Here is a 19912-nt window from a genome sequence, read left to right as displayed (position 1 = left end):
ACGCCTACAGCAGAAGTCCCACCAAAAACGCATTCTTGGCTCTACCTTGGAAACGAAATGGACATAAGAATTCCCACTCTCCGGATCGGTTGTTGTCCACAGATGCTTTATAAAGCCGTGCACTGCTCGTGCAAATGCATAGTTCGGTATGTCGCTTTTACATGCAAAACAAAACAAGATGCCATAGATGTGCGTATCAGTAACAAGTGTGTGGTAGCTCATCCCGCAAAAGATAGATTATTTGAGAAAACATTGCAATTTGTCAAAAATAGCCATGGGTGGAAATTGCCAATGCAGACTTCTTAAACCTAAACACCAATCGTTCAAAACACTGTCAAAGGGTTTTTTCTGGAAAACGCGCACGAGCGCCTGCGGTAATCCGCGAATCATTTGGCTACTCGTAAGACTCTTCCAAGAATACGGAATGTGATGAGGAGCACAAGCACAAACTGAACGTTCTCATGTTGCTTATGAAATCTGGGATCGCCTCAGCGAAGCCGGGCGTGCAGTTTATATGTTGCCGGTGAAATCTGGAATCGCCTCAGCGAAGCCGCACGGGCACTTTATAATTTTACAACAGCAACTACATGCAATTACGTAAAGCCAGAAGAACCTACGAAAGACCAAGACGGCCTACACAGAATGTAACTGGAGAGTTGCTAAACAGCAATGCTCAGAGGAGAACTTAATATAATACCACTTTTTTTAAAAAGAAATAAAGCAGGATTTAATAGATTATTAGGAAACGACCACAAGTACGTGGTGTTGTTCACAACGTGGCATGGCTGGATTCTGTTATTTCTAATCGAAATATGTTGCAAATTACTAATTCCTTCGAGTGCAAAAAAATAGAACCTGCTTTGTCTTCTCAATGAACACGTGATGTGAACCAAAACAACTAACCCAAACATAACTTATCTAGCAATTTACCCGAGCTGGTCTTGAGGCGGCTAATCTGACTTTTAAAATTGAAACGATTTTTTGCCTATTATTGCTTCTTAATGTTTTTCATTTTTTCGTCTTGCATCTCGCACGTCATTAATTAACGTTGTGCTCTGCATCGATCACTTTGGCACCTTTCCGGCAAACACGTAACAAAGAAAGCATACCTCAGCAGGTGCCCAACAATATGAGAAGAAAATTTTCTTCAAAACCATTCAAATCCACGCATAAACGTTCCGCATTATATGGAGCCAGCAGGGACTACGTGGTCTGCTTCAGTCGACGACAATCACACGCAGAATGCCATGGACCAACTAACAGAAACTTCCGGACGCGCAAGTTGAACATCGAATATGAGCGACCTGCACCGGCAAGGAGCGAAATGCCGGTGCGATCCAGCATTGCATGCATCTCTGCCCAAGCTATGCCCAATTCTAGTTTTCTACCGCATCAGCAACGCGCGGAAAATCGCATTTGCCACTCTCTCCCAGCGCCAGCACGCGTACCGTCTGGGAAAATTTTGGAACGCCACACTGCGAAAACCAAACATGACAGCTGCGCCATAAACAACAGCTAATTTTGAGTCAAGGAAGCACGCCATTTTTATTGCTAAGTGGAAAGGCCAAGCAGCTTCTACGCCTGACCTCCGAGGGACATACTGGCTGAAACAAGAAAACCGCATTCCACATCCAGCATCATGAAAAAGATACAACAACACAACACCCAAACTGGTTTCAAAATCTCCACACGCGCTTGAACAGCGTGATTCTTTGAACTGGCTACCAGCCAAAGGTCCTGTGCTGAAGCAAGTCTCTACAATGCACAAAATGCAATGCAGCTAATTCGGCGGGCAACGGCGACCCACCGGCATATTCCCGGCCCAACACGCATGCCAGAGCACGAACCATGTTGCTGCATGCTGTGCACTGGGCTCCATCTACTTGAATTTTTCAGTCGGCATGGAATTCCTACGCCCCACACAGAATTAGCTCCACGTGCAATACGTCACTCGTTTTCGCTCGATTAAGAGCCAAAATAAACACGCCCTCACACTGGCATGACACAAAACCCTCCCAACTGGATCCTCTGCAATCAATTGAAAACGAAAGCAGGGGCGATTCCTCGACACGAAGCAACAAGCCTTGCCTTCTGAACGCAAACTGTCTGGCCATATGCACGCAATGCTCCACAGCTTCGTCATCATTTGCATGCTAAAAGCCTCGAAGCTGCACTTGAGCCACTGCACCAGCAGTGTCCCTGTCACGCTAGGGCTTTCCGTGCCTGGCCCATCCAATAGCAGGGATGCGCACAACCCCCCACATAAGCGCATGCGTTAATTTTTTGCCCTCGACAAGTCAGCAAATGTCTTGCAGTCCATCTCAGTCACGTGCATGTACCTGTTGAATTTTCGAACACACGTTTGAAATCTGTCCACGCGGCACCTTGGTGCAGCGACTGGTGCATGCGGCACGAGCACCAAGCTTATCTCAAGCAATGCATGTCAAGCCTTGCCCTTGTTTAACATCTAGAGCTGCCCCTCTATCACCGCAAAACCTGCCTCGCCACCGCTCATCGCAAGCCTTCAGCGCGTCAATCAAATCCTCGTCGACGTAAACGCACTCAGCGTAGTCGCGCACATATCCATACAGCGCCAGCTTCTAGCGCACCGTTACCAAGTTCCATCGATGCCCAGACCTCCATGTGCGTCGCGACGCAACTCCCGGCCACCCTCCAATCGGCACTGTCCAATGCGTTTCCACTATTCTTTTGTCAACATCCTGCAAGCCATGGTTAAAACAGCTAGTGTTCTTCACAGAACGCTTTCGCTTATTCCAGCCAAGCGTCTGACAAATCGACCCAAGCAAATGGTCAGTATTCAGCAGCTTGCAAGAAACGCAGCGCGTCTACTGTAGAAACACTTTGTGAGACTCCGAACTCCAAATGCGACGGCATGTCGAACACAAAAGCTTACGACCATTCCCTGCGTGCACGCATTATGCCTGGGCCAATATGGAGAGGCCAAATGGCTTCAAAGCCACAGCTTGTCGGTTCGTCCTCGTACGACCCACAGGGTCTGCGTCGCCTGCTCCTGTTACCGTGAATCACACACAGAATATGACGGACCAACTAACAGAGACTTCCGGACGCGCAAGTTGGACATCGAATGTGAGCGGCCTGCACCCATAAAGAGCAAAGCGCCGGTGCGATCCAGCATTGCATGCATCTCTGCCCAAGCTATGCCCAATTCTAGTTTTCTACCGCATCAGTAAGGCGCGAAAAATCGCATTTGGCACCCTCTCCCAGCGCCAGCACGCGTAACGTCTAGGAAAATTTTGGAACGCCACACTGCGAAAACCTAACATGACAGCTGCGCCATAAACCACAGCTAATTTTGAGTCAAGGGAGCACGCCATTTTTATTGCTAAGTGGAAAGGCCAAGCAGCCTCTACGCCTGACCTCCGAGAGACATACTTGCTGAAACAAGAAAACCGCATTCCACATCCAGCATCATGAAAAAGATACAACAACAGAACACCCAAACTGGTTTCAAAATCTCCACACGCGCTTGAAGAATCCCATTCAAGACATAGGTTCAGCGTGATCCTTTGAACTGGCTACCAACTATAGATCCTGTGCTGGAGCAAATATCTACAATGCACAAGATGCAATGCAGCTAATTGCGCGGGCAACAGCGACCTAGAGGCATACTTTCTGCCCAAGACGCATGCCAGAGCACGAACCACGTTGCTGCACGCTGTGCACTGGGCTCCATCTACTTGAATTCTTCAGTCGGCATGGAATTCCTACGCCCCACACAGAATTAGCTCCACGTGCAATACGTCGCTCGTTTTCGCTCGATTAAGCGCCAAAATAAAACACGCCCTCACACTGGCATGACACAAAACCCTCCCAACTGCATCCCCTGCAATCAATTGAAGACGAAAGCAGGGGCGGTTCCTCCACACGAAGCAACAAGCCTCACCTTCTGAACGCAAACTGTCTGGCCATATGCACGCAATGCTCCACAGCTTCGTCATCATTTGCATGCTAAAAGCCTCGAAGCTGCACTTGAGCCACTGCACCAGCAGTGTCCTTGTCACGCTAGCGCTTTCCGTGCCTGGCCCATCCAATAGCAGGGATGCGCACAACCCCCCACATAAGCGCATGCGTTAATTTTTTGCCCTCGACAAGTCAGCAAATGTCTTGCAGTCCATCTCAGTCACGTGCATGTACCTGTTGAATTTTCGAACACACGTTTGAAATCTGTCCACGCGGCACCTTGGTGCAGCGACTGGTGCATGCGGCACGAGCACCAAGCTTATCTCAAGCAATGCTTGTCAAGCCTTGCCCTTGTTTAACATCTAGAGCTGCCCCTCTATCACCGCAAAACCTGCCTCGCCACCGCTCATCGCAAGCCTCCAGCGCGTCAATCAAATCCTCGTCGACGTAAACGCACTCAGCGTAGTCGCGCACATATCCATACAGCGCCAGCTTCTAGCGCACCGTTACCAAGTTCCATCGATGCCCAGACCTCCATGTGCGTCGCGACGCAACTCCCGGCCACCCTCCAATCGGCACTGTCCAATGCGTTTCCACTTTTCTTTTGTCAACATCCTGCAAGCCATGGTTAAAACAGCTAGTGTTCTTCACAGAACGCTTTCGCTTATTCCAGCCAAGCGTCTGACAAATCGACCCAAGCAAATGGTCAGTATTCAGCAGCTTGCAAGAAACGCAGCGCGTCTACTGTAGAAACACTTTGTGAGACTCCGAACTCCAAATGCGACGGCATGTCGAACACAAAAGCTTACGACCATTCCCTGCGTGCACGCATTATGCCTGGGCCAATATGGAGAGGCCAAATGGCTCCAAGGCCACAGCTTATCGGTTCGTCCTCGTACGACCCGCAGGTTCTGCGTCGCCTGCTCCTGTTACCGTGAATCACACACAGAATGTGACGGACCAACTAACGCAAAAGTTGAACATCGAATGTGAGCGACCTGCACCGGCAAAGAGCGAAATGCCGGTGCGATCCAGCATTGCATGCATCTCTGCCCAAGCTATGCCCAATTCTAGTTTTCTACCGCATCAGTAACGCGCGAAAAATCGCATTTGCCACCCTCTCCCAGCGCCAGCACGCGTACCGTCTGAGAAAATTTTGGAACGCCACACTGCGAAAACCTAACATGACAGCTGCGCAATAAACCACAGCTAATTTTGAGTCAAGGAAGCACGCCATTTTTATTGCTAAGTGGAAAGGCCAAGCAGCTTCTACGCCTGACCTCCGAGAGACATACTGGCTGAAACAAGAAAACCGCATTCCTTACCTAGCTTCATGAAAAAGATACAACAACACAACACCCAAACTGGTTTCAAAATCTCCACACGCGCTTGAAGAACCCCATTCAAGACATAGGTTCAGCGTGATCCTTTGAACTGGCTACCAGCCATAGATCCTGTGCTGAAGCAAATCTCTACAATGCACAAGATGCAATGCAGCTAATTGCGCGAGCAACAGCGACCCAGCGGCATACTTTCTGCCCAACACGCATGCCAGAGCACGAACCATGTCGCTGCACGCTGTGCACTGGGCTCCATCTACTTGAATTCTTCAGTCGGCATGGAATTCCTACGCCCCACACAGAATTAGCTCCACGTGCAATACGTCGCTCGTTTGCCTCAATTAAGCGCCAAAATAAAACACGCCCTCACACTGGCATGACACAAAACCCTCCCAACTGCATCCCCTGCAATCAATTGAAGACGAAAGCAGGGGCGATTCCTCGACACGAAGCAACAAGCCTTGCCTTCTGAACGCAAACTGTCTGGCCATATGCACGCAATGCTCCACAGCTTCGTCATCATTCGCATGCTAAAAGCCTCGAAGCTGCACTTGAGCCACTGCACCAGCTGTGTCCTTGTCACGCTAGCGCTTTCCGTGCCTGGCCCATCCAATAGCAGGGATGCGCACAACCCCCCACATAAGCGCATGCGTTAATTTTTTGCCCTCGACAAGTCAGCAAATGTCTTGCAGTCCATCTCAGTCACGTGCATGTACCTGTTGAATTTTCGAACACACGTTTGAAATCTGTCCACGCGGCACCTTGTTGCAGCGACTGGTGCATGCGACACGAGCACCAAGCTTATCTCAAGCAATGCTTGTCAAGCCTTGCCCTTGTTTAACATCTAGAGCTGCCCCTCTATCACCGCAAAACCTGCCTCGCCACCGCTCATCGCAAGCCTCCAGCGCGTCAATCAAATCCTCGTCGACGTAAACGCACTCAGCGTAGTCGCGCACATATCCATACAGCGCCAGCTTCTAGCGCACCGTTACCAAGTTCCATCGATGCCCAGACCTCCATGTGCGTCGCGACGCAACTCCCGGCCACCCTCCAATCGGCACTGTCCAATGCGTTTCCACTTTTCTTTTGTCAACATCCTGCAAGCCATGGTTAAAACAGCTAGTGTTCTTCACAGAACGCTTTCGCTTATTCCAGCCAAGCGTCTGACAAATCGACCCAAGCAAATGGTCAGTATTCAGCAGCTTGCAAGAAACGCAGCGCGTCTACTGTAGAAACACTTTGTGAGACTCCGAACTCCAAATGCGACGGCATGTCGAACACAAAAGCTTACGACCATTCCCTGCGTGCACGCATTATGCCTGGGCCAATATGGAGAGGCCAAATGGCTCCAAGGCCACAGCTTATCGGTTCGTCCTCGTACGACCCGCAGGTTCTGCGTCGCCTGCTCCTGTTACCGTGAATCACACACAGAATGTGACGGACCAACTAACAGAAACTTCCGGACGCGCAAGTTGGATATCGAATGTGAACGACCTGCACCCGTAAAGAGCAAAGCGCCGGTGCGATCCAGCATTGCATGCATCTCTGCCCAAGCTATGCCCAATTCTAGTTATCTACCGCATCAGTAACGCGCGAAAAATCGCATTTGGCACCCTCTCCCAGCGCCAGCACGCGTACCGTCTGGGAAAATTTTGGAACGCCACACTGCGAAAACCTAACATGACAGCTGCGCCATAAACCACAGCTAATTTTGAGTCAAGGAAGCACGCCATTTTTATTGCTAAGTGGAAAGGCCAAGCAGCCTCTACGCCTGACCTCCGAGACACATAGTGGATGAGACAAAAAAACGCATTCCACATCCAGCATCATGAAAAAGATACAACAACACAACACCCAAACTGGTTTCAAAATCTCCAGACGCGCTTGAAGAATCCCATTCAAGACAGGTTCAGCGTGATCCTTTGAACTGGCTACCAGCCATAGATCCTGTGCTGAAGCAAGTCTCTACAATGCACAAAATGCAATGCAGCTAATTCGGCGGGCAACTGCGACACAGCGGCACATTCCCGGCCCAACACGCATGCCAGAGCACGAACCATGTTGCTGCACGCTGTGCACTGGGCTCCACCTACTTGAATTTTTCAGTCGGCATGGAATTCCTACGCCCCACACAGAATTAGCTCCACGTGCAATACGTCGCTCGTTTTCGCTCGATTAAGCCCCAAAATAAAACACGCTCTCAGACTGGCATGACACAAAATCCTCCCAACTGCATCCCCTGCAATCAATTGAAGACGAAAGCAGGGGCGATTCCTCGACACGAAGCAACAAGCCTTGCCTTCTGAACGCAAACTGTCTGGCCATATGCACGCAATGCTCCACAGCTTCGTCATCATTCGCATGCTAAAAGCCTCGAAGCTGCACTTGAGCCACTGCACCAGCTGTGTCCTTGTCACGCTAGCGCTTTCCGTGCCTGGCCCATCCAATAGCAGGGATGCGCACAACCCCCCACATAAGCGCATGCGTTAATTTTTTGCCCTCGACAAGTCAGCAAATGTCTTGCAGTCCATCTCAGTCACGTGCATGTACCTGTTGAATTTTCGAACACACGTTTGAAATCTGTCCACGCGGCACCTTGTTGCAGCGACTGGTGCATGCGGCACGAGCACCAAGCTTATCTCAAGCAATGCATGTCAAGCCTTGCCCTTGTTTAACATCTAGAGCTGCCCCTCTATCACCGCAAAACCTGCCTCGCCACCGCTCATCGCAAGCCTCCAGCGCGTCAATCAAATCCTCGTCGACGTAAACGCATTCAGCGTAGTCGCGCACATATCCATACAGCGCCAGCTTCTAGCGCACCGTTACCAAGTTCCATCGATGCCCAGACCTTCATGTGCGTCGCGAGGCAACTCCCGGCCACCCTCCAATCGGCACTGTCCAATGCGTTTCCTCCCTTCTTTGTCAACATCCTGCAAGCCATGGTTAAAACAGCTAGTGTTCTTCACAGAACGCTTTCGCTTATTCCAGCCAAGCGTCTAAACAGACAAATCGACCCAAGCAAATGATCAGTATTCAGCAGCTTGCAAGAAACGCAGCGCGTCTACTGTAGAAACACTTTGTGAGACTCCGAACTCCAAATGCGACGGCATGTCGAACACAAAAGCTTACGACCATTCCCTGCATGCACACAATATGCCTGGGCCAATATGGAGAGGCCAAATGGCTTCAAAGCCACAGCTTATCGGTTCGTCCTCATACGACACGCAGGGTCTGCGTCGCCTGCTCCTGTTACCGTGAATCACACACAGAACGTGGCGGACCAACTAACAGAAACTTCCGGACGCGCAAGTTGAACATCGAATGTGAGCGACCTGCACCGGCAAAGAGCAAAGCGCCGGTGCGATCCAGCATTGCATGCATCTCTGCCCAAGCTATGCCCAATTCTAGTTTTCTACCGCATCGGTAACGCGCGAAAAATCGCATTTGCCACCCTCTCCCAGCGCCAGCACGCGTACCGTCTGGGAAAATTTTGGAACGCCACACTGCGAAAACCTAACATGACAGCTGCGCCATAAACCACAGCTAATTTTGAGTCAAGGAAGCACGCCATTTTTATTGCTAAGTGGAAAGGCCAAGCAGCTTCTACGCCTGACCTCCGAGAGACATACTGGCTGAGACAAAAAAACGCATTCCACATCCAGCATCATGAAAAAGATACAACAACACAACACCCAAACTGGTTTCAAAATCTCCACACGCGCTTGAAGAATCCCATTCAAGACATAGTTCAGCGTGATCCTTTGAACTGGCTACCAGCCATAGATCCTGTGCTGAAGCAAGTCTCTACAATGCACAAGATGCAATGCAGCTAATTCGGCGGGCAACAACGACCCAGAGGCACATTCCCGGCCCAACACGCATGCCAGAGCACGAACCATGTTGCTGCACGCTGTGCACTGGGCTCCATCTACTTGAATTCTTCAGTCGGCATGGAATTCCTACGCCCCACACAGAATTAGCTCCACGTGCAATACGTCGCTCGTTTTCGCTCGATTAAGCCCCAAAATAAAACACGCTCTCACACTGGCATGACACACAACCCTCCCAACTGCATCCCCTGCAATCAATTGAAGACGAAAGCAGGGGCGATTCCTCCACACGAAGCAACAAGCCTTGCCTTCTGAACGCAAACTGTCTGGCCATATGCACGCAATGCTCCACAGCTTCGTCATCATTCGCATGCTAAAAGCCCCGAAGCTGCACTTGAGCCACTGCACCAGCAGTGTCCTTGTCACGCTAGGGCTTTCCGTGCCTGGCCCATCCAATAGCAGGGATGCGCACAACCCCCCACATAAGCGCATGCGTTAATTTTTTGCCCTCGACAAGTCAGCAAATGTCTTGCAGTCCATCTCAGTCACGTGCATGTACCTTTTGAATTTTCGAACACACGTTTGAAATCTGTCCACGCGGCACCTTGGTGCAGCGACTGGTGCATGCGGCACGAGCACCAAGCTTATCTCAAGCAATGCATGTCAAGCCTTGCCCTTGTTTAACATCTAGAGCTGCCCCTCTATCACCGCAAAACCTGCCTCGCCACCGCTCATCGCAAGCCTCCAGCGCGTCAATCAAATCCTCGTCGACGTAAACGCACTCAGCGTAGTCGCGCACATATCCATACAGCGCCAGCTTCTAGCGCACCGTTACCAGGTTCCATCGATGCCCAGACCTTCATGTGCGTCGCGAGGCAACTCCCGGCCACCCTCCAATCGGCACTGTCCAATGCGTTTCCTCCCTTCTTTGTCAACATCCTGCAAGCCATGGTTAAAACAGCTAGTGTTCTTCACAGAACGCTTTCGCTTATTCCAGCCAAGCGTCTAAACAGACAAATCGACCCAAGCAAATGATCAGTATTCAGCAGCTTGCAAGAAACGCAGCGCGTCTACTGTAGAAACACTTTGTGAGACTCCGAACTCCAAATGCGACGGCATGTCGAACACAAAAGCTTACGACCATTCCCTGCGTGCACGCATTATGCCTGGGCCAATATGGAGAGGCCAAATGGCTTCAAAGCCACAGCTTATCGGTTCATCCTCGTACGACCCGCAGGGCAGGTTCTGCGTCGCCTGCTCCTGTTACCGTGAATCACACACAGAACGTGGCGGACCAACTAACAGAAACTTCCGGACGCGCATGTTGAACATCGAATGTGAGCGACCTGCACCCGTAAAGAGCAAAGCGCCGGTGCGATCCAGCATTGCATGCATCTCTGCCCAAGCTATGCCCAATTCTAGTTTTCCATCGCATCAATAACGCGCGAAAAATCGCATTTGCCACCCTCTCCCAGCGCCAGCACGCGTACCGTCTGAGAAAATTTTGGAACGCCACACTGCGAAAACCTAACATGACAGCTGCGCCATAAACCACAGCTAATTTTGAGTCAAGGAAGCACGCCATTTTTATTGCTAAGTGGAAAGGCCAAGCAGCTTCTACGCCTGACCTCCGAGAGACATAGTGGATGACACAAAAAAAACGCATTCCACATCCAGCATCATGAAAAACATACAACAACACAACACCCAAACTGGTTTCAAAATCTCCACACGCGCTTGGAGAATCCCATTCAAGACATAGTTCAGCGTGATCCTTTGAACTGGCTACCAGCCATAGATCCTGTGCTGAAGCAAGTCTCTACAACGCACAAAATGCAATGCAGCTAATTGGGCGAGCAATAGCGACCCAGCGGCATATTCCCGGCCAACACGCATGCCAGAGCACGAACCATGTTGCTGCGCGCTGTGCACTGGGCTCCATCTACTTGAATTCTTCAGTCGGCATGGAATTCCTACGCCCCACACAGAATTAGCTCCACGTGCAATACGTCGCTCGTTCTCGCTCGATTAAGCCCCAAAATAAAACACGCCCTCACACTGGCATGACACACAACCCTCCCAACTGCATCCCCTGCAATCAATTGAAGACGAAAGCAGGGGCGATTCCTCCACACGAAGCAACAAGCCTTGCCTTCTGAACGCAAACTGTCTGGCCATATGCACGCAATGCTCCACAGCTTCGTCATCATTCGCATGCTAAAAGCCTCGAAGCTGCACTTGAGCCACTGCACCAGCAGTGTCCTTGTCACGCTAGGGCTTTCCGTGCCTGGCCCATCCAATAGCAGGGATGCGCACAACCCCCCACATAAGCGCATGCGTTAATTTTTTGCCCTCGACAAGTCAGCAAATGTCTTGCAGTCCATCTCAGTCACGTGCATGTACCTTTTGAATTTTCGAACACACGTTTGAAATCTGTCCACGCGGCACCTTGGTGCAGCGACTGGTGCATGCGGCACGAGCACCAAGCTTATCTCAAGCAATGCATGTCAAGCCTTGCCCTTGTTTAACATCTAGAGCTGCCCCTCTATCACCGCAAAACCTGCCTCGCCACCGCTCATCGCAAGCCTCCAGCGCGTCAATCAAATCCTCGTCGACGTAAACGCACTCAGCGTAGTCGCGCACATATCCATACAGCGCCAGCTTCTAGCGCACCGTTACCAGGTTCCATCGATGCCCAGACCTTCATGTGCGTCGCGAGGCAACTCCCGGCCACCCTCCAATCGGCACTGTCCAATGCGTTTCCTCCCTTCTTTGTCAACATCCTGCAAGCCATGGTTAAAACAGCTAGTGTTCTTCACAGAACGCTTTCGCTTATTCCAGCCAAGCGTCTAAACAGACAAATCGACCCAAGCAAATGATCAGTATTCAGCAGCTTGCAAGAAACGCAGCGCGTCTACTGTAGAAACACTTTGTGAGACTCCGAACTCCAAATGCGACGGCATGTCGAACACAAAAGCTTACGACCATTCCCTGCGTGCACTCATTATGCCTGGGCCAATATGGAGAGGCCAAATGGCTTCAAAGCCACAGCTTATCGGTTCGTCCTCGTACGACCCGCAGGGCAGGTTCTGCGTCGCCTGCTCCTGTTACCGTGAATCACACACAGAACGTGGCGGACCAACTAACAGAAACTTCCGGACGCGCAAGTTGGATATCGAATGTGAACGACCTGCACCCGTAAAGAGCAAAGCGCCGGTGCGATCCAGCATTGCATGCATCTCTGCCCAAGCTATGCCCAATTCTAGTTGTCTACCGCATCAGTAACGCGCGAAAAATCGCATTTGCCACCCTCTCCCAGCGCCAGCACGCGTACCGTCTGGGAAAATTTTGGAACGCCACACTGCGAAAACCTAACATGACAGCTGCGCCATAAACCACAGCTAATTTTGAGTCAAGGAAGCACGCCATTTTTATTGCTAAGTGGAAAGGCCAAGCAGCCTCTACGCCTGACCTCCGAGAGACATACTGGCTGAGACAAAAAAAACGCATTCCACATCCAGCATCATGAAAAAGATACAACAACACAACACCCAAACTGGTTTCAAAATCTCCACACGCGCTTGAAGAATCCCATTCAAGACATAGGTTCAGCGTGATCCTTTGAACTGGCTACCAGCCATAGATCCTGTGCTGAAGCAAGTCTCTACAATGCACAAGATGCAATGCAGCTAATTCGGCGGGCAACGGCGACCCAGCGGCACATTCCCGGCCCAACACGCATGCCAGAGCACGAACCATGTTGCTGCACGCTGTGCACTGGGCTCCATCTACTTGAATTCTTCAGTCGGCATGGAATTCCTACGCCCCACACAGAATTAGCTCCACGTGCAATACGTCGCTCGTTTTCGCTCAATTAAGCCCCAAAATAAAACACGCCCTCACACTGGCATGACACACAACCCTCCCAACTGCATCCCCTGCAATCAATTGAAGACGAAAGCAGGGGCGGTTCCTCCACACGAAGCAACAAGCCTTGCCTTCTGAACGCAAACTGTCTGGCCATATGCACGCAATGCTCCACAGCTTCGTCATCATTCGCATGCTAAAAGCCCCGAAGCTGCACTTGAGCCACTGCACCAGCAGTGTCCTTGTCACGCTAGGGCTTTCTGTGCCTGGCCCATCCAATAGCAGGGATGCGCATAACCCCCCACATAAGCGCATGCGTTAATTTTTTGCCCTCGACAAGTCAGCAAATGTCTTGCAGTCCATCTCAGTCACGTGCATGTACCTGTTGAATTTTCGAACACACGTTTGAAATCTGTCCACGCGGCACCTTGGTGCAGTGACTGGTGCATGCGGCACGAGCACCAAGCTTATCTCAAGCAATGCATGTCAAGCCTTGCCCTTGTTTAACATCTAGAGCTGCCCCTCTATCACCGCAAAACCTGCCTCGCCACCGCTCATCGCAAGCCTCCAGCGCGTCAATCAAATCCTCGTCGACGTAAACGCACTCAGCGTAGTCGCGCACATATCCATACAGCGCCAGCTTCTAGCGCACCGTTACCAGGTTCCATCGATGCCCAGACCTTCATGTGCGTCGCGAGGCAACTCCCGGCCACCCTCCAATCGGCACTGTCCAATGCGTTTCCTCCCTTCTTTGTCAACATCCTGCAAGCCATGGTTAAAACAGCTAGTGTTCTTCACAGAACGCTTTCGCTTATTCCAGCCAAGCGTCTAAACAGACAAATCAACCCAAGCAAATGATCAGTATTCAGCAGCTTGCAAGAAACGCAGCGCGTCTACTGTAGAAACACTTTGTGAGACTCCGAACTCCAAATGCGACGGCATGTCGAACACAAAAGCTTACGACCATTCCCTGCGTGCACGCATTATGCCTGGGCCAATATGGAGAGGCCAAATGGCTTCAAAGCCACAGCTTATCGGTTCGTCCTCATACGACACGCAGGGTCTGCGTCGCCTGCTCCTGTTACCGTGAATCACACACAGAACGTGGCGGACCAACTAACAGAAACTTCCGGACGCGCAAGTTGGACATCGAATATCAGCGGCCTGCACCCGTAAAGAGCAAAGCGCCGGTGCGATCCAGCATCGCATGCATCTCTGCCCAAGCTATGCCCAATTCTAGTTTTCCATCGCATCGGTAACGCGCGAAAAATCGCATTTGCCACCCTCTCCCAGCGCCAGCACGCGTACCGTCTGAGAAAATTTTGGAACGCCACACTGCGAAAACCTAACATGACAGCTGCGCCATAAACCACAGCTAATTTTGAGTCAAGGAAGCACGCCGTTTTTATTGCTAAGTGGAAAGGCCAAGCAGCTTCTACGCCTGACCTCCGAGAGACATAGTGGATGAGACAAAAAAACGCATTCCACATCCAGCATCATGAAAAACATACAACAACACAACACCCAAACTGGTTTCAAAATCTCCACACGCGCTTGAAGAATCCCATTCAAGACATAGGTTCAGCGTGATCCTTTGAACTGGCTACCAGCCATAGATCCTGTGCTGAAGCAAGTCTCTACAATGCACAAGATGCAATGCAGCTAATTCGGCGGGCAACGGCGACCCAGCGGCATATTCCCGGCCCAACACGCATGCCAGAGCACGAACCATGTTGCTGCGCGCTGTGCACTGGGCTCCATCTACTTGAATTTTTCAGTCGGCATGGAATTCCTACGCCCCACACAGAATTAGCTCCACGTGCAATACGTCGCTCGTTTTCGCTCGATTAAGCCCCAAAATAAAACACGCCCTCACACTGGCATGACACACAACCCTCCCAACTGCATCCCCTGCAATCAATTGAAGACGAAAGCAGGGGCGATTCCTCCACACGAAGCAACAAGCCTTGCCTTCTGAACGCAAACTGTCTGGCCATATGCACGCAATGCTCCACAGCTTCGTCATCATTCGCATGCTAAAAGCCCCGAAGCTGCACTTGAGCCACTGCACCAGCAGTGTCCTTGTCACGCTAGGGCTTTCTGTGCCTGGCCCATCCAATAGCAGGGATGCGCACAACCCCCCACATAAGCGCATGCGTTAATTTTTTGCCCTCGACAAGTCAGCAAATGTCTTGCAGTCCATCTCAGTCACATGCATGTACCTGTTGAATTTTCGAACACACGTTTGAAATCTGTCCACGCGGCACCTTGGTGCAGCGACTGGTGCATGCGGCACGAGCACCAAGCTTATCTCAAGCAATGCATGTCAAGCCTTGCCCTTGTTTAACATCTAGAGCTGCCCCTCTATCACCGCAAAACCTGCCTCGCCACCGCTCATCGCAAGCCCCCAGCGCGTCAATCAAATCCTCGTCGACGTAAACGCATTCAGCGTAGTCGCGCACATATCCATACAGCGCCAGCTTCTAGCGCACCGTTACCAGGTTCCATCGATGCCCAGACCTTCATGTGCGTCGCGAGGCAACTCCCGGCCACCCTCCAATCGGCACTGTCCAATGCGTTTCCTCCCTTCTTTGTCAACATCCTGCAAGCCATGGTTAAAACAGCTAGTGTTCTTCACAGAACGCTTTCGCTTATTCCAGCCAAGCGTCTAAACAGACAAATCGACCCAAGCAAATGATCAGTATTCAGCAGCTTGCAAGAAACGCAGCGCGTCTACTGTAGAAACACTTTGTGAGACTCCGAACTCCAAATGCGACGGCATGTCGAACACAAAAGCTTACGACCATTCCCTGCGTGCACGCATTATGCCTGGGCCAATATGGAGAGGCCAAATGGCTTCAAAGCCACAGCTTATCGGTTCATCCTCGTACGACCCGCAGGGCAGGTTCTGCGTCGCCTGCTCCTGTTACCGTGAATCACACACAGAACGTGGCGGACCAACTCACAGAAACTTCCGGACGCGCAAGTTGAACATCGAATGTGAGCGACCTGCACCCGTAAAGAGCAAAGCGCCGGTGCGATCCAGCATTGCATGCATCTCTGCCCAAGCTATGCCCAATTCTAGTTTTCTACCGCATCGGTAACGCGCGAAAAATCGCATTTGCCACCCTCTCCCAGCGCCAGCACGCGTACCGTCTGGGAAAATTTTGGAACGCCACACTGCGAAAACCTAACATGACAGCTGCGCCATAAACCACAGCTAATTTTGAGTCAAGGAAGCACGCCATTTTTATTGCTAAGTGGAAAGGCCAAGCAGCTTCTACGCCTGACCTCCGAGAGACATAGTGGATGACACAAAAAAAACGCATTCCACATCCAGCATCATGAAAAACATACAACAACACAACACCCAAACTGGTTTCAAAATCTCCACACGCGCTTGGAGAATCCCATTCAAGACATAGTTCAGCGTGATCCTTTGAACTGGCTACCAGCCATAGATCCTGTGCTGAAGCAAGTCTCTACAACGCACAAAATGCAATGCAGCTAATTGGGCGAGCAATAGCGACCCAGCGGCATATTCCCGGCCAACACGCATGCCAGAGCACGAACCATGTTGCTGCGCGCTGTGCACTGGGCTCCATCTACTTGAATTCTTCAGTCGGCATGGAATTCCTACGCCCCACACAGAATTAGCTCCACGTGCAATACGTCGCTCGTTCTCGCTCGATTAAGCCCCAAAATAAAACACGCCCTCACACTGGCATGACACACAACCCTCCCAACTGCATCCCCTGCAATCAATTGAAGACGAAAGCAGGGGCGATTCCTCCACACGAAGCAACAAGCCTTGCCTTCTGAACGCAAACTGGCTGGCCATATGCACGCAATGCTCCACAGCTTCGCCATCATTCGCATGCTAAAAGCCTCGAAGCTGCACTTGAGCCACTGCACCAGCAGTGTCCTTGTCACGCTAGGGCTTTCCGTGCCTGGCCCATCCAATAGCAGGGATGCGCACAACCCCCCACATAAGCGCATGCGTTAATTTTTTGCCCTCGACAAGTCAGCAAATGTCTTGCAGTCCATCTCAGTCACGTGCATGTACCTTTTGAATTTTCGAACACACGTTTGAAATCTGTCCACGCGGCACCTTGGTGCAGCGACTGGTGCATGCGGCACGAGCACCAAGCTTATCTCAAGCAATGCATGTCAAGCCTTGCCCTTGTTTAACATCTAGAGCTGCCCCTCTATCACCGCAAAACCTGCCTCGCCACCGCTCATCGCAAGCCTCCAGCGCGTCAATCAAATCCTCGTCGACGTAAACGCACTCAGCGTAGTCGCGCACATATCCATACAGCGCCAGCTTCTAGCGCACCGTTACCAAGTTCCATCGATGCCCAGACCTCCATGTGCGTCGCGAGGCAACTCCCGGCCACCCTCCAATCAGCACTGTCCAGTGCGTTTCCTCCCTTCTTTGGTAACATCCTGCAAGCCATGGTTAAAACAGCCAGTGTTCTTCACAGAACGCTTTCGCTTATTCCAGCCAAGCGTCTAAACAGACAAATGGACCCAAGCAAATGATCAGTATTCAGCAGCTTGCAAGAAACGCAGCGCGTCTACTGTAGAAACACTTTGTGAGACTCCGAACTCCAAATGCGACGGCATGTCGAACACAAAAGCTTACGACCATTCCCTGCGTGCACGCATTATGCCTGGGCCAATATGGAGAGGCCAGATCGCTCCAAGGCCACAGCTTATCGGTTCGTCCTCGTACGACCCGCAGGGTCTGCGTCGCCTGCTCCTGTTACCGTGAATCACACACAGAATGTGACGGACCAACTAACAGAAACTTCCGGACGCGCAAGTTGAACATCGAATGTGAGCGACCTGCACCGGCAAAGAGCAAAGCGCCGGTGCGATCCAGCATCGCATGCATCTCTGCCCAAGCTATGCCCAATTCTAATTTTCCATCGCATGAATAACGCGCGAAAAATCGCATTTGGCACCCTCTCCCAGCGCCAGCACGCGTACCGTCTGGGAAAATTTTGGAACGCCACACTGCGAAAACCTAACATGACAGCTGCGCCATAAACCACAGCTAATTTTGAGTCAAGGGAGCACGCCATTTTTATTGCTAAGTGGAAAGGCCAAGCAGCTTCTACGCCTGACCTCCGAGAGACATAGTGGATGAGACAAAAAAACCGCATTCCACATCCAGCATCATGAAAAAGATACAACAACAGAACACCCAAACTGGTTTCAAAATCTCCACACGCGCTTGAAGAATCCCATTCAAGACATAGGTTCAGCGTGATCCTTTGAACTGGCTACCAGCCATAGATCCTGTGCTGAAGCAAGTCTCTACAATGCACAAGATGCAATGCAGCTAATTGGGCGAACAATAGCGACGCAGCGGCACATTCCCGGCCCAACACGCATGCCAGAGCACGAACCATGTTGCTGCACGCTGTGCACTGGGCTCCATCTACTTGAATTCTTCAGTCGGCATGGAATTCCTACGCCCCACACAGAATTAGCTCCACGTGCAATACGTCACTCGTTTTCGCTCGATTAAGAGCCAAAATAAACACGCCCTCACACTGGCATGACACAAAACCCTCCCAACTGGATCCTCTGCAATCAATTGAAAACGAAAGCAGGGGCGATTCCTCGACACGAAGCAACAAGCCTTGCCTTCTGAACGCAAACTGTCTGGCCATATGCACGCAATGCTCCACAGCTTCGCCATCATTCGCATGCTAAAAGCCTCGAAGCTGCACTTGAGCCACTGCACCAGCTGTGTCCTTGTCACGCTAGGGCTTTCCGTGCCTGGCCCATCCAATAGCAGGGATGCGCACAACCCCCCACATAAGCGCATGCGTTAATTTTTTGCCCTCGACAAGTCAGCAAATGTCTTGCAGTCCATCTCAGTCACGTGCATGTACTTGTTGAATTTTCGAACACACGTTTGAAATCTGTCCACGCGGCACCTTGTTGCAGCGACTGGTGCATGCGGCACGAGCACCAAGCTTATCTCAAGCAATGCATGTCAAGCCTTGCCCTTGTTTAACATCTAGAGCTGCCCCTCTATCACCGCAAAACCTGCCTCGCCACCGCTCATCGCAAGCCTCCAGCGCGTCAATCAAATCCTCGTCGACGTAAACGCACTCAGCGTAGTCGCGCACATATCCATACAGCGCCAGCTTCTAGCGCACCGTTACCAAGTTCCATCGATGCCCAGACCTTCATGTGCGTCGCGAGGCAACTCCCGGCCACCCTCCAATCAGCACTGTCCAATGCGTTTCCACTTTTCTTTTGTCAACATCCTGCAAGCCATGGTTAAGACAGCTAGTGTTCTTCACAGAACGCTTTCGCTTATTCCAGCCAAGCGTCAGACAAATCGACCCAAGCAAATGATCAGTATTCAGCAGCTTGCAAGAAACGCAGCGCGTCTACTGTAGAAACACTTTGTGAGACTCCGAACTCCAAATGCGACGGCATGTCGAACACAAAAGCTTACGACCATTCCCTGCGTGCACGCATTATGCCTGGGCCAATATGGAGAGGCCAAATGGCTTCAAAGCCACAGCTTGTCGGTTCGTCCTCGTACGACCCACAGGGTCTGCGTCGCCTGCTCCTGTTACCGTGAATCACACACAGAATGTGACGGACCAACTAACGCAAAAGTTGAACATCGAATGTGAGCGACCTGCACCGGCAAAGAGCAAAACGCCGGTGCGATCCAGCATCGCATGCATCTCTGCCCAAGCTATGCCCAATTCTAGTTTTCTATCGCATCGGTAACGCGCGAAAAATCGCATTTGCCACCCTCTCCCAGCGCCAGCACGCGTACCGTCTGGGAAAATTTTGGAACGCCACACTGCGAAAACCTAACATGACAGCTGCGCCATAAACCACAGCTAATTTTGAGTCAAGGAAGCACGCCATTTTTATTGCCAAGTGGAAAGGCCA

The sequence above is a fragment of the Eimeria tenella genome, genomic scaffold, assembly GCF_000499545.2.
Source record: "Eimeria tenella Houghton genomic scaffold, Eth_scaff60, whole genome shotgun sequence".
Lineage (NCBI taxonomy): Eukaryota > Apicomplexa > Conoidasida > Eucoccidiorida > Eimeriidae > Eimeria > Eimeria tenella.
This window is presented reverse-complemented; position numbering follows the sequence as displayed.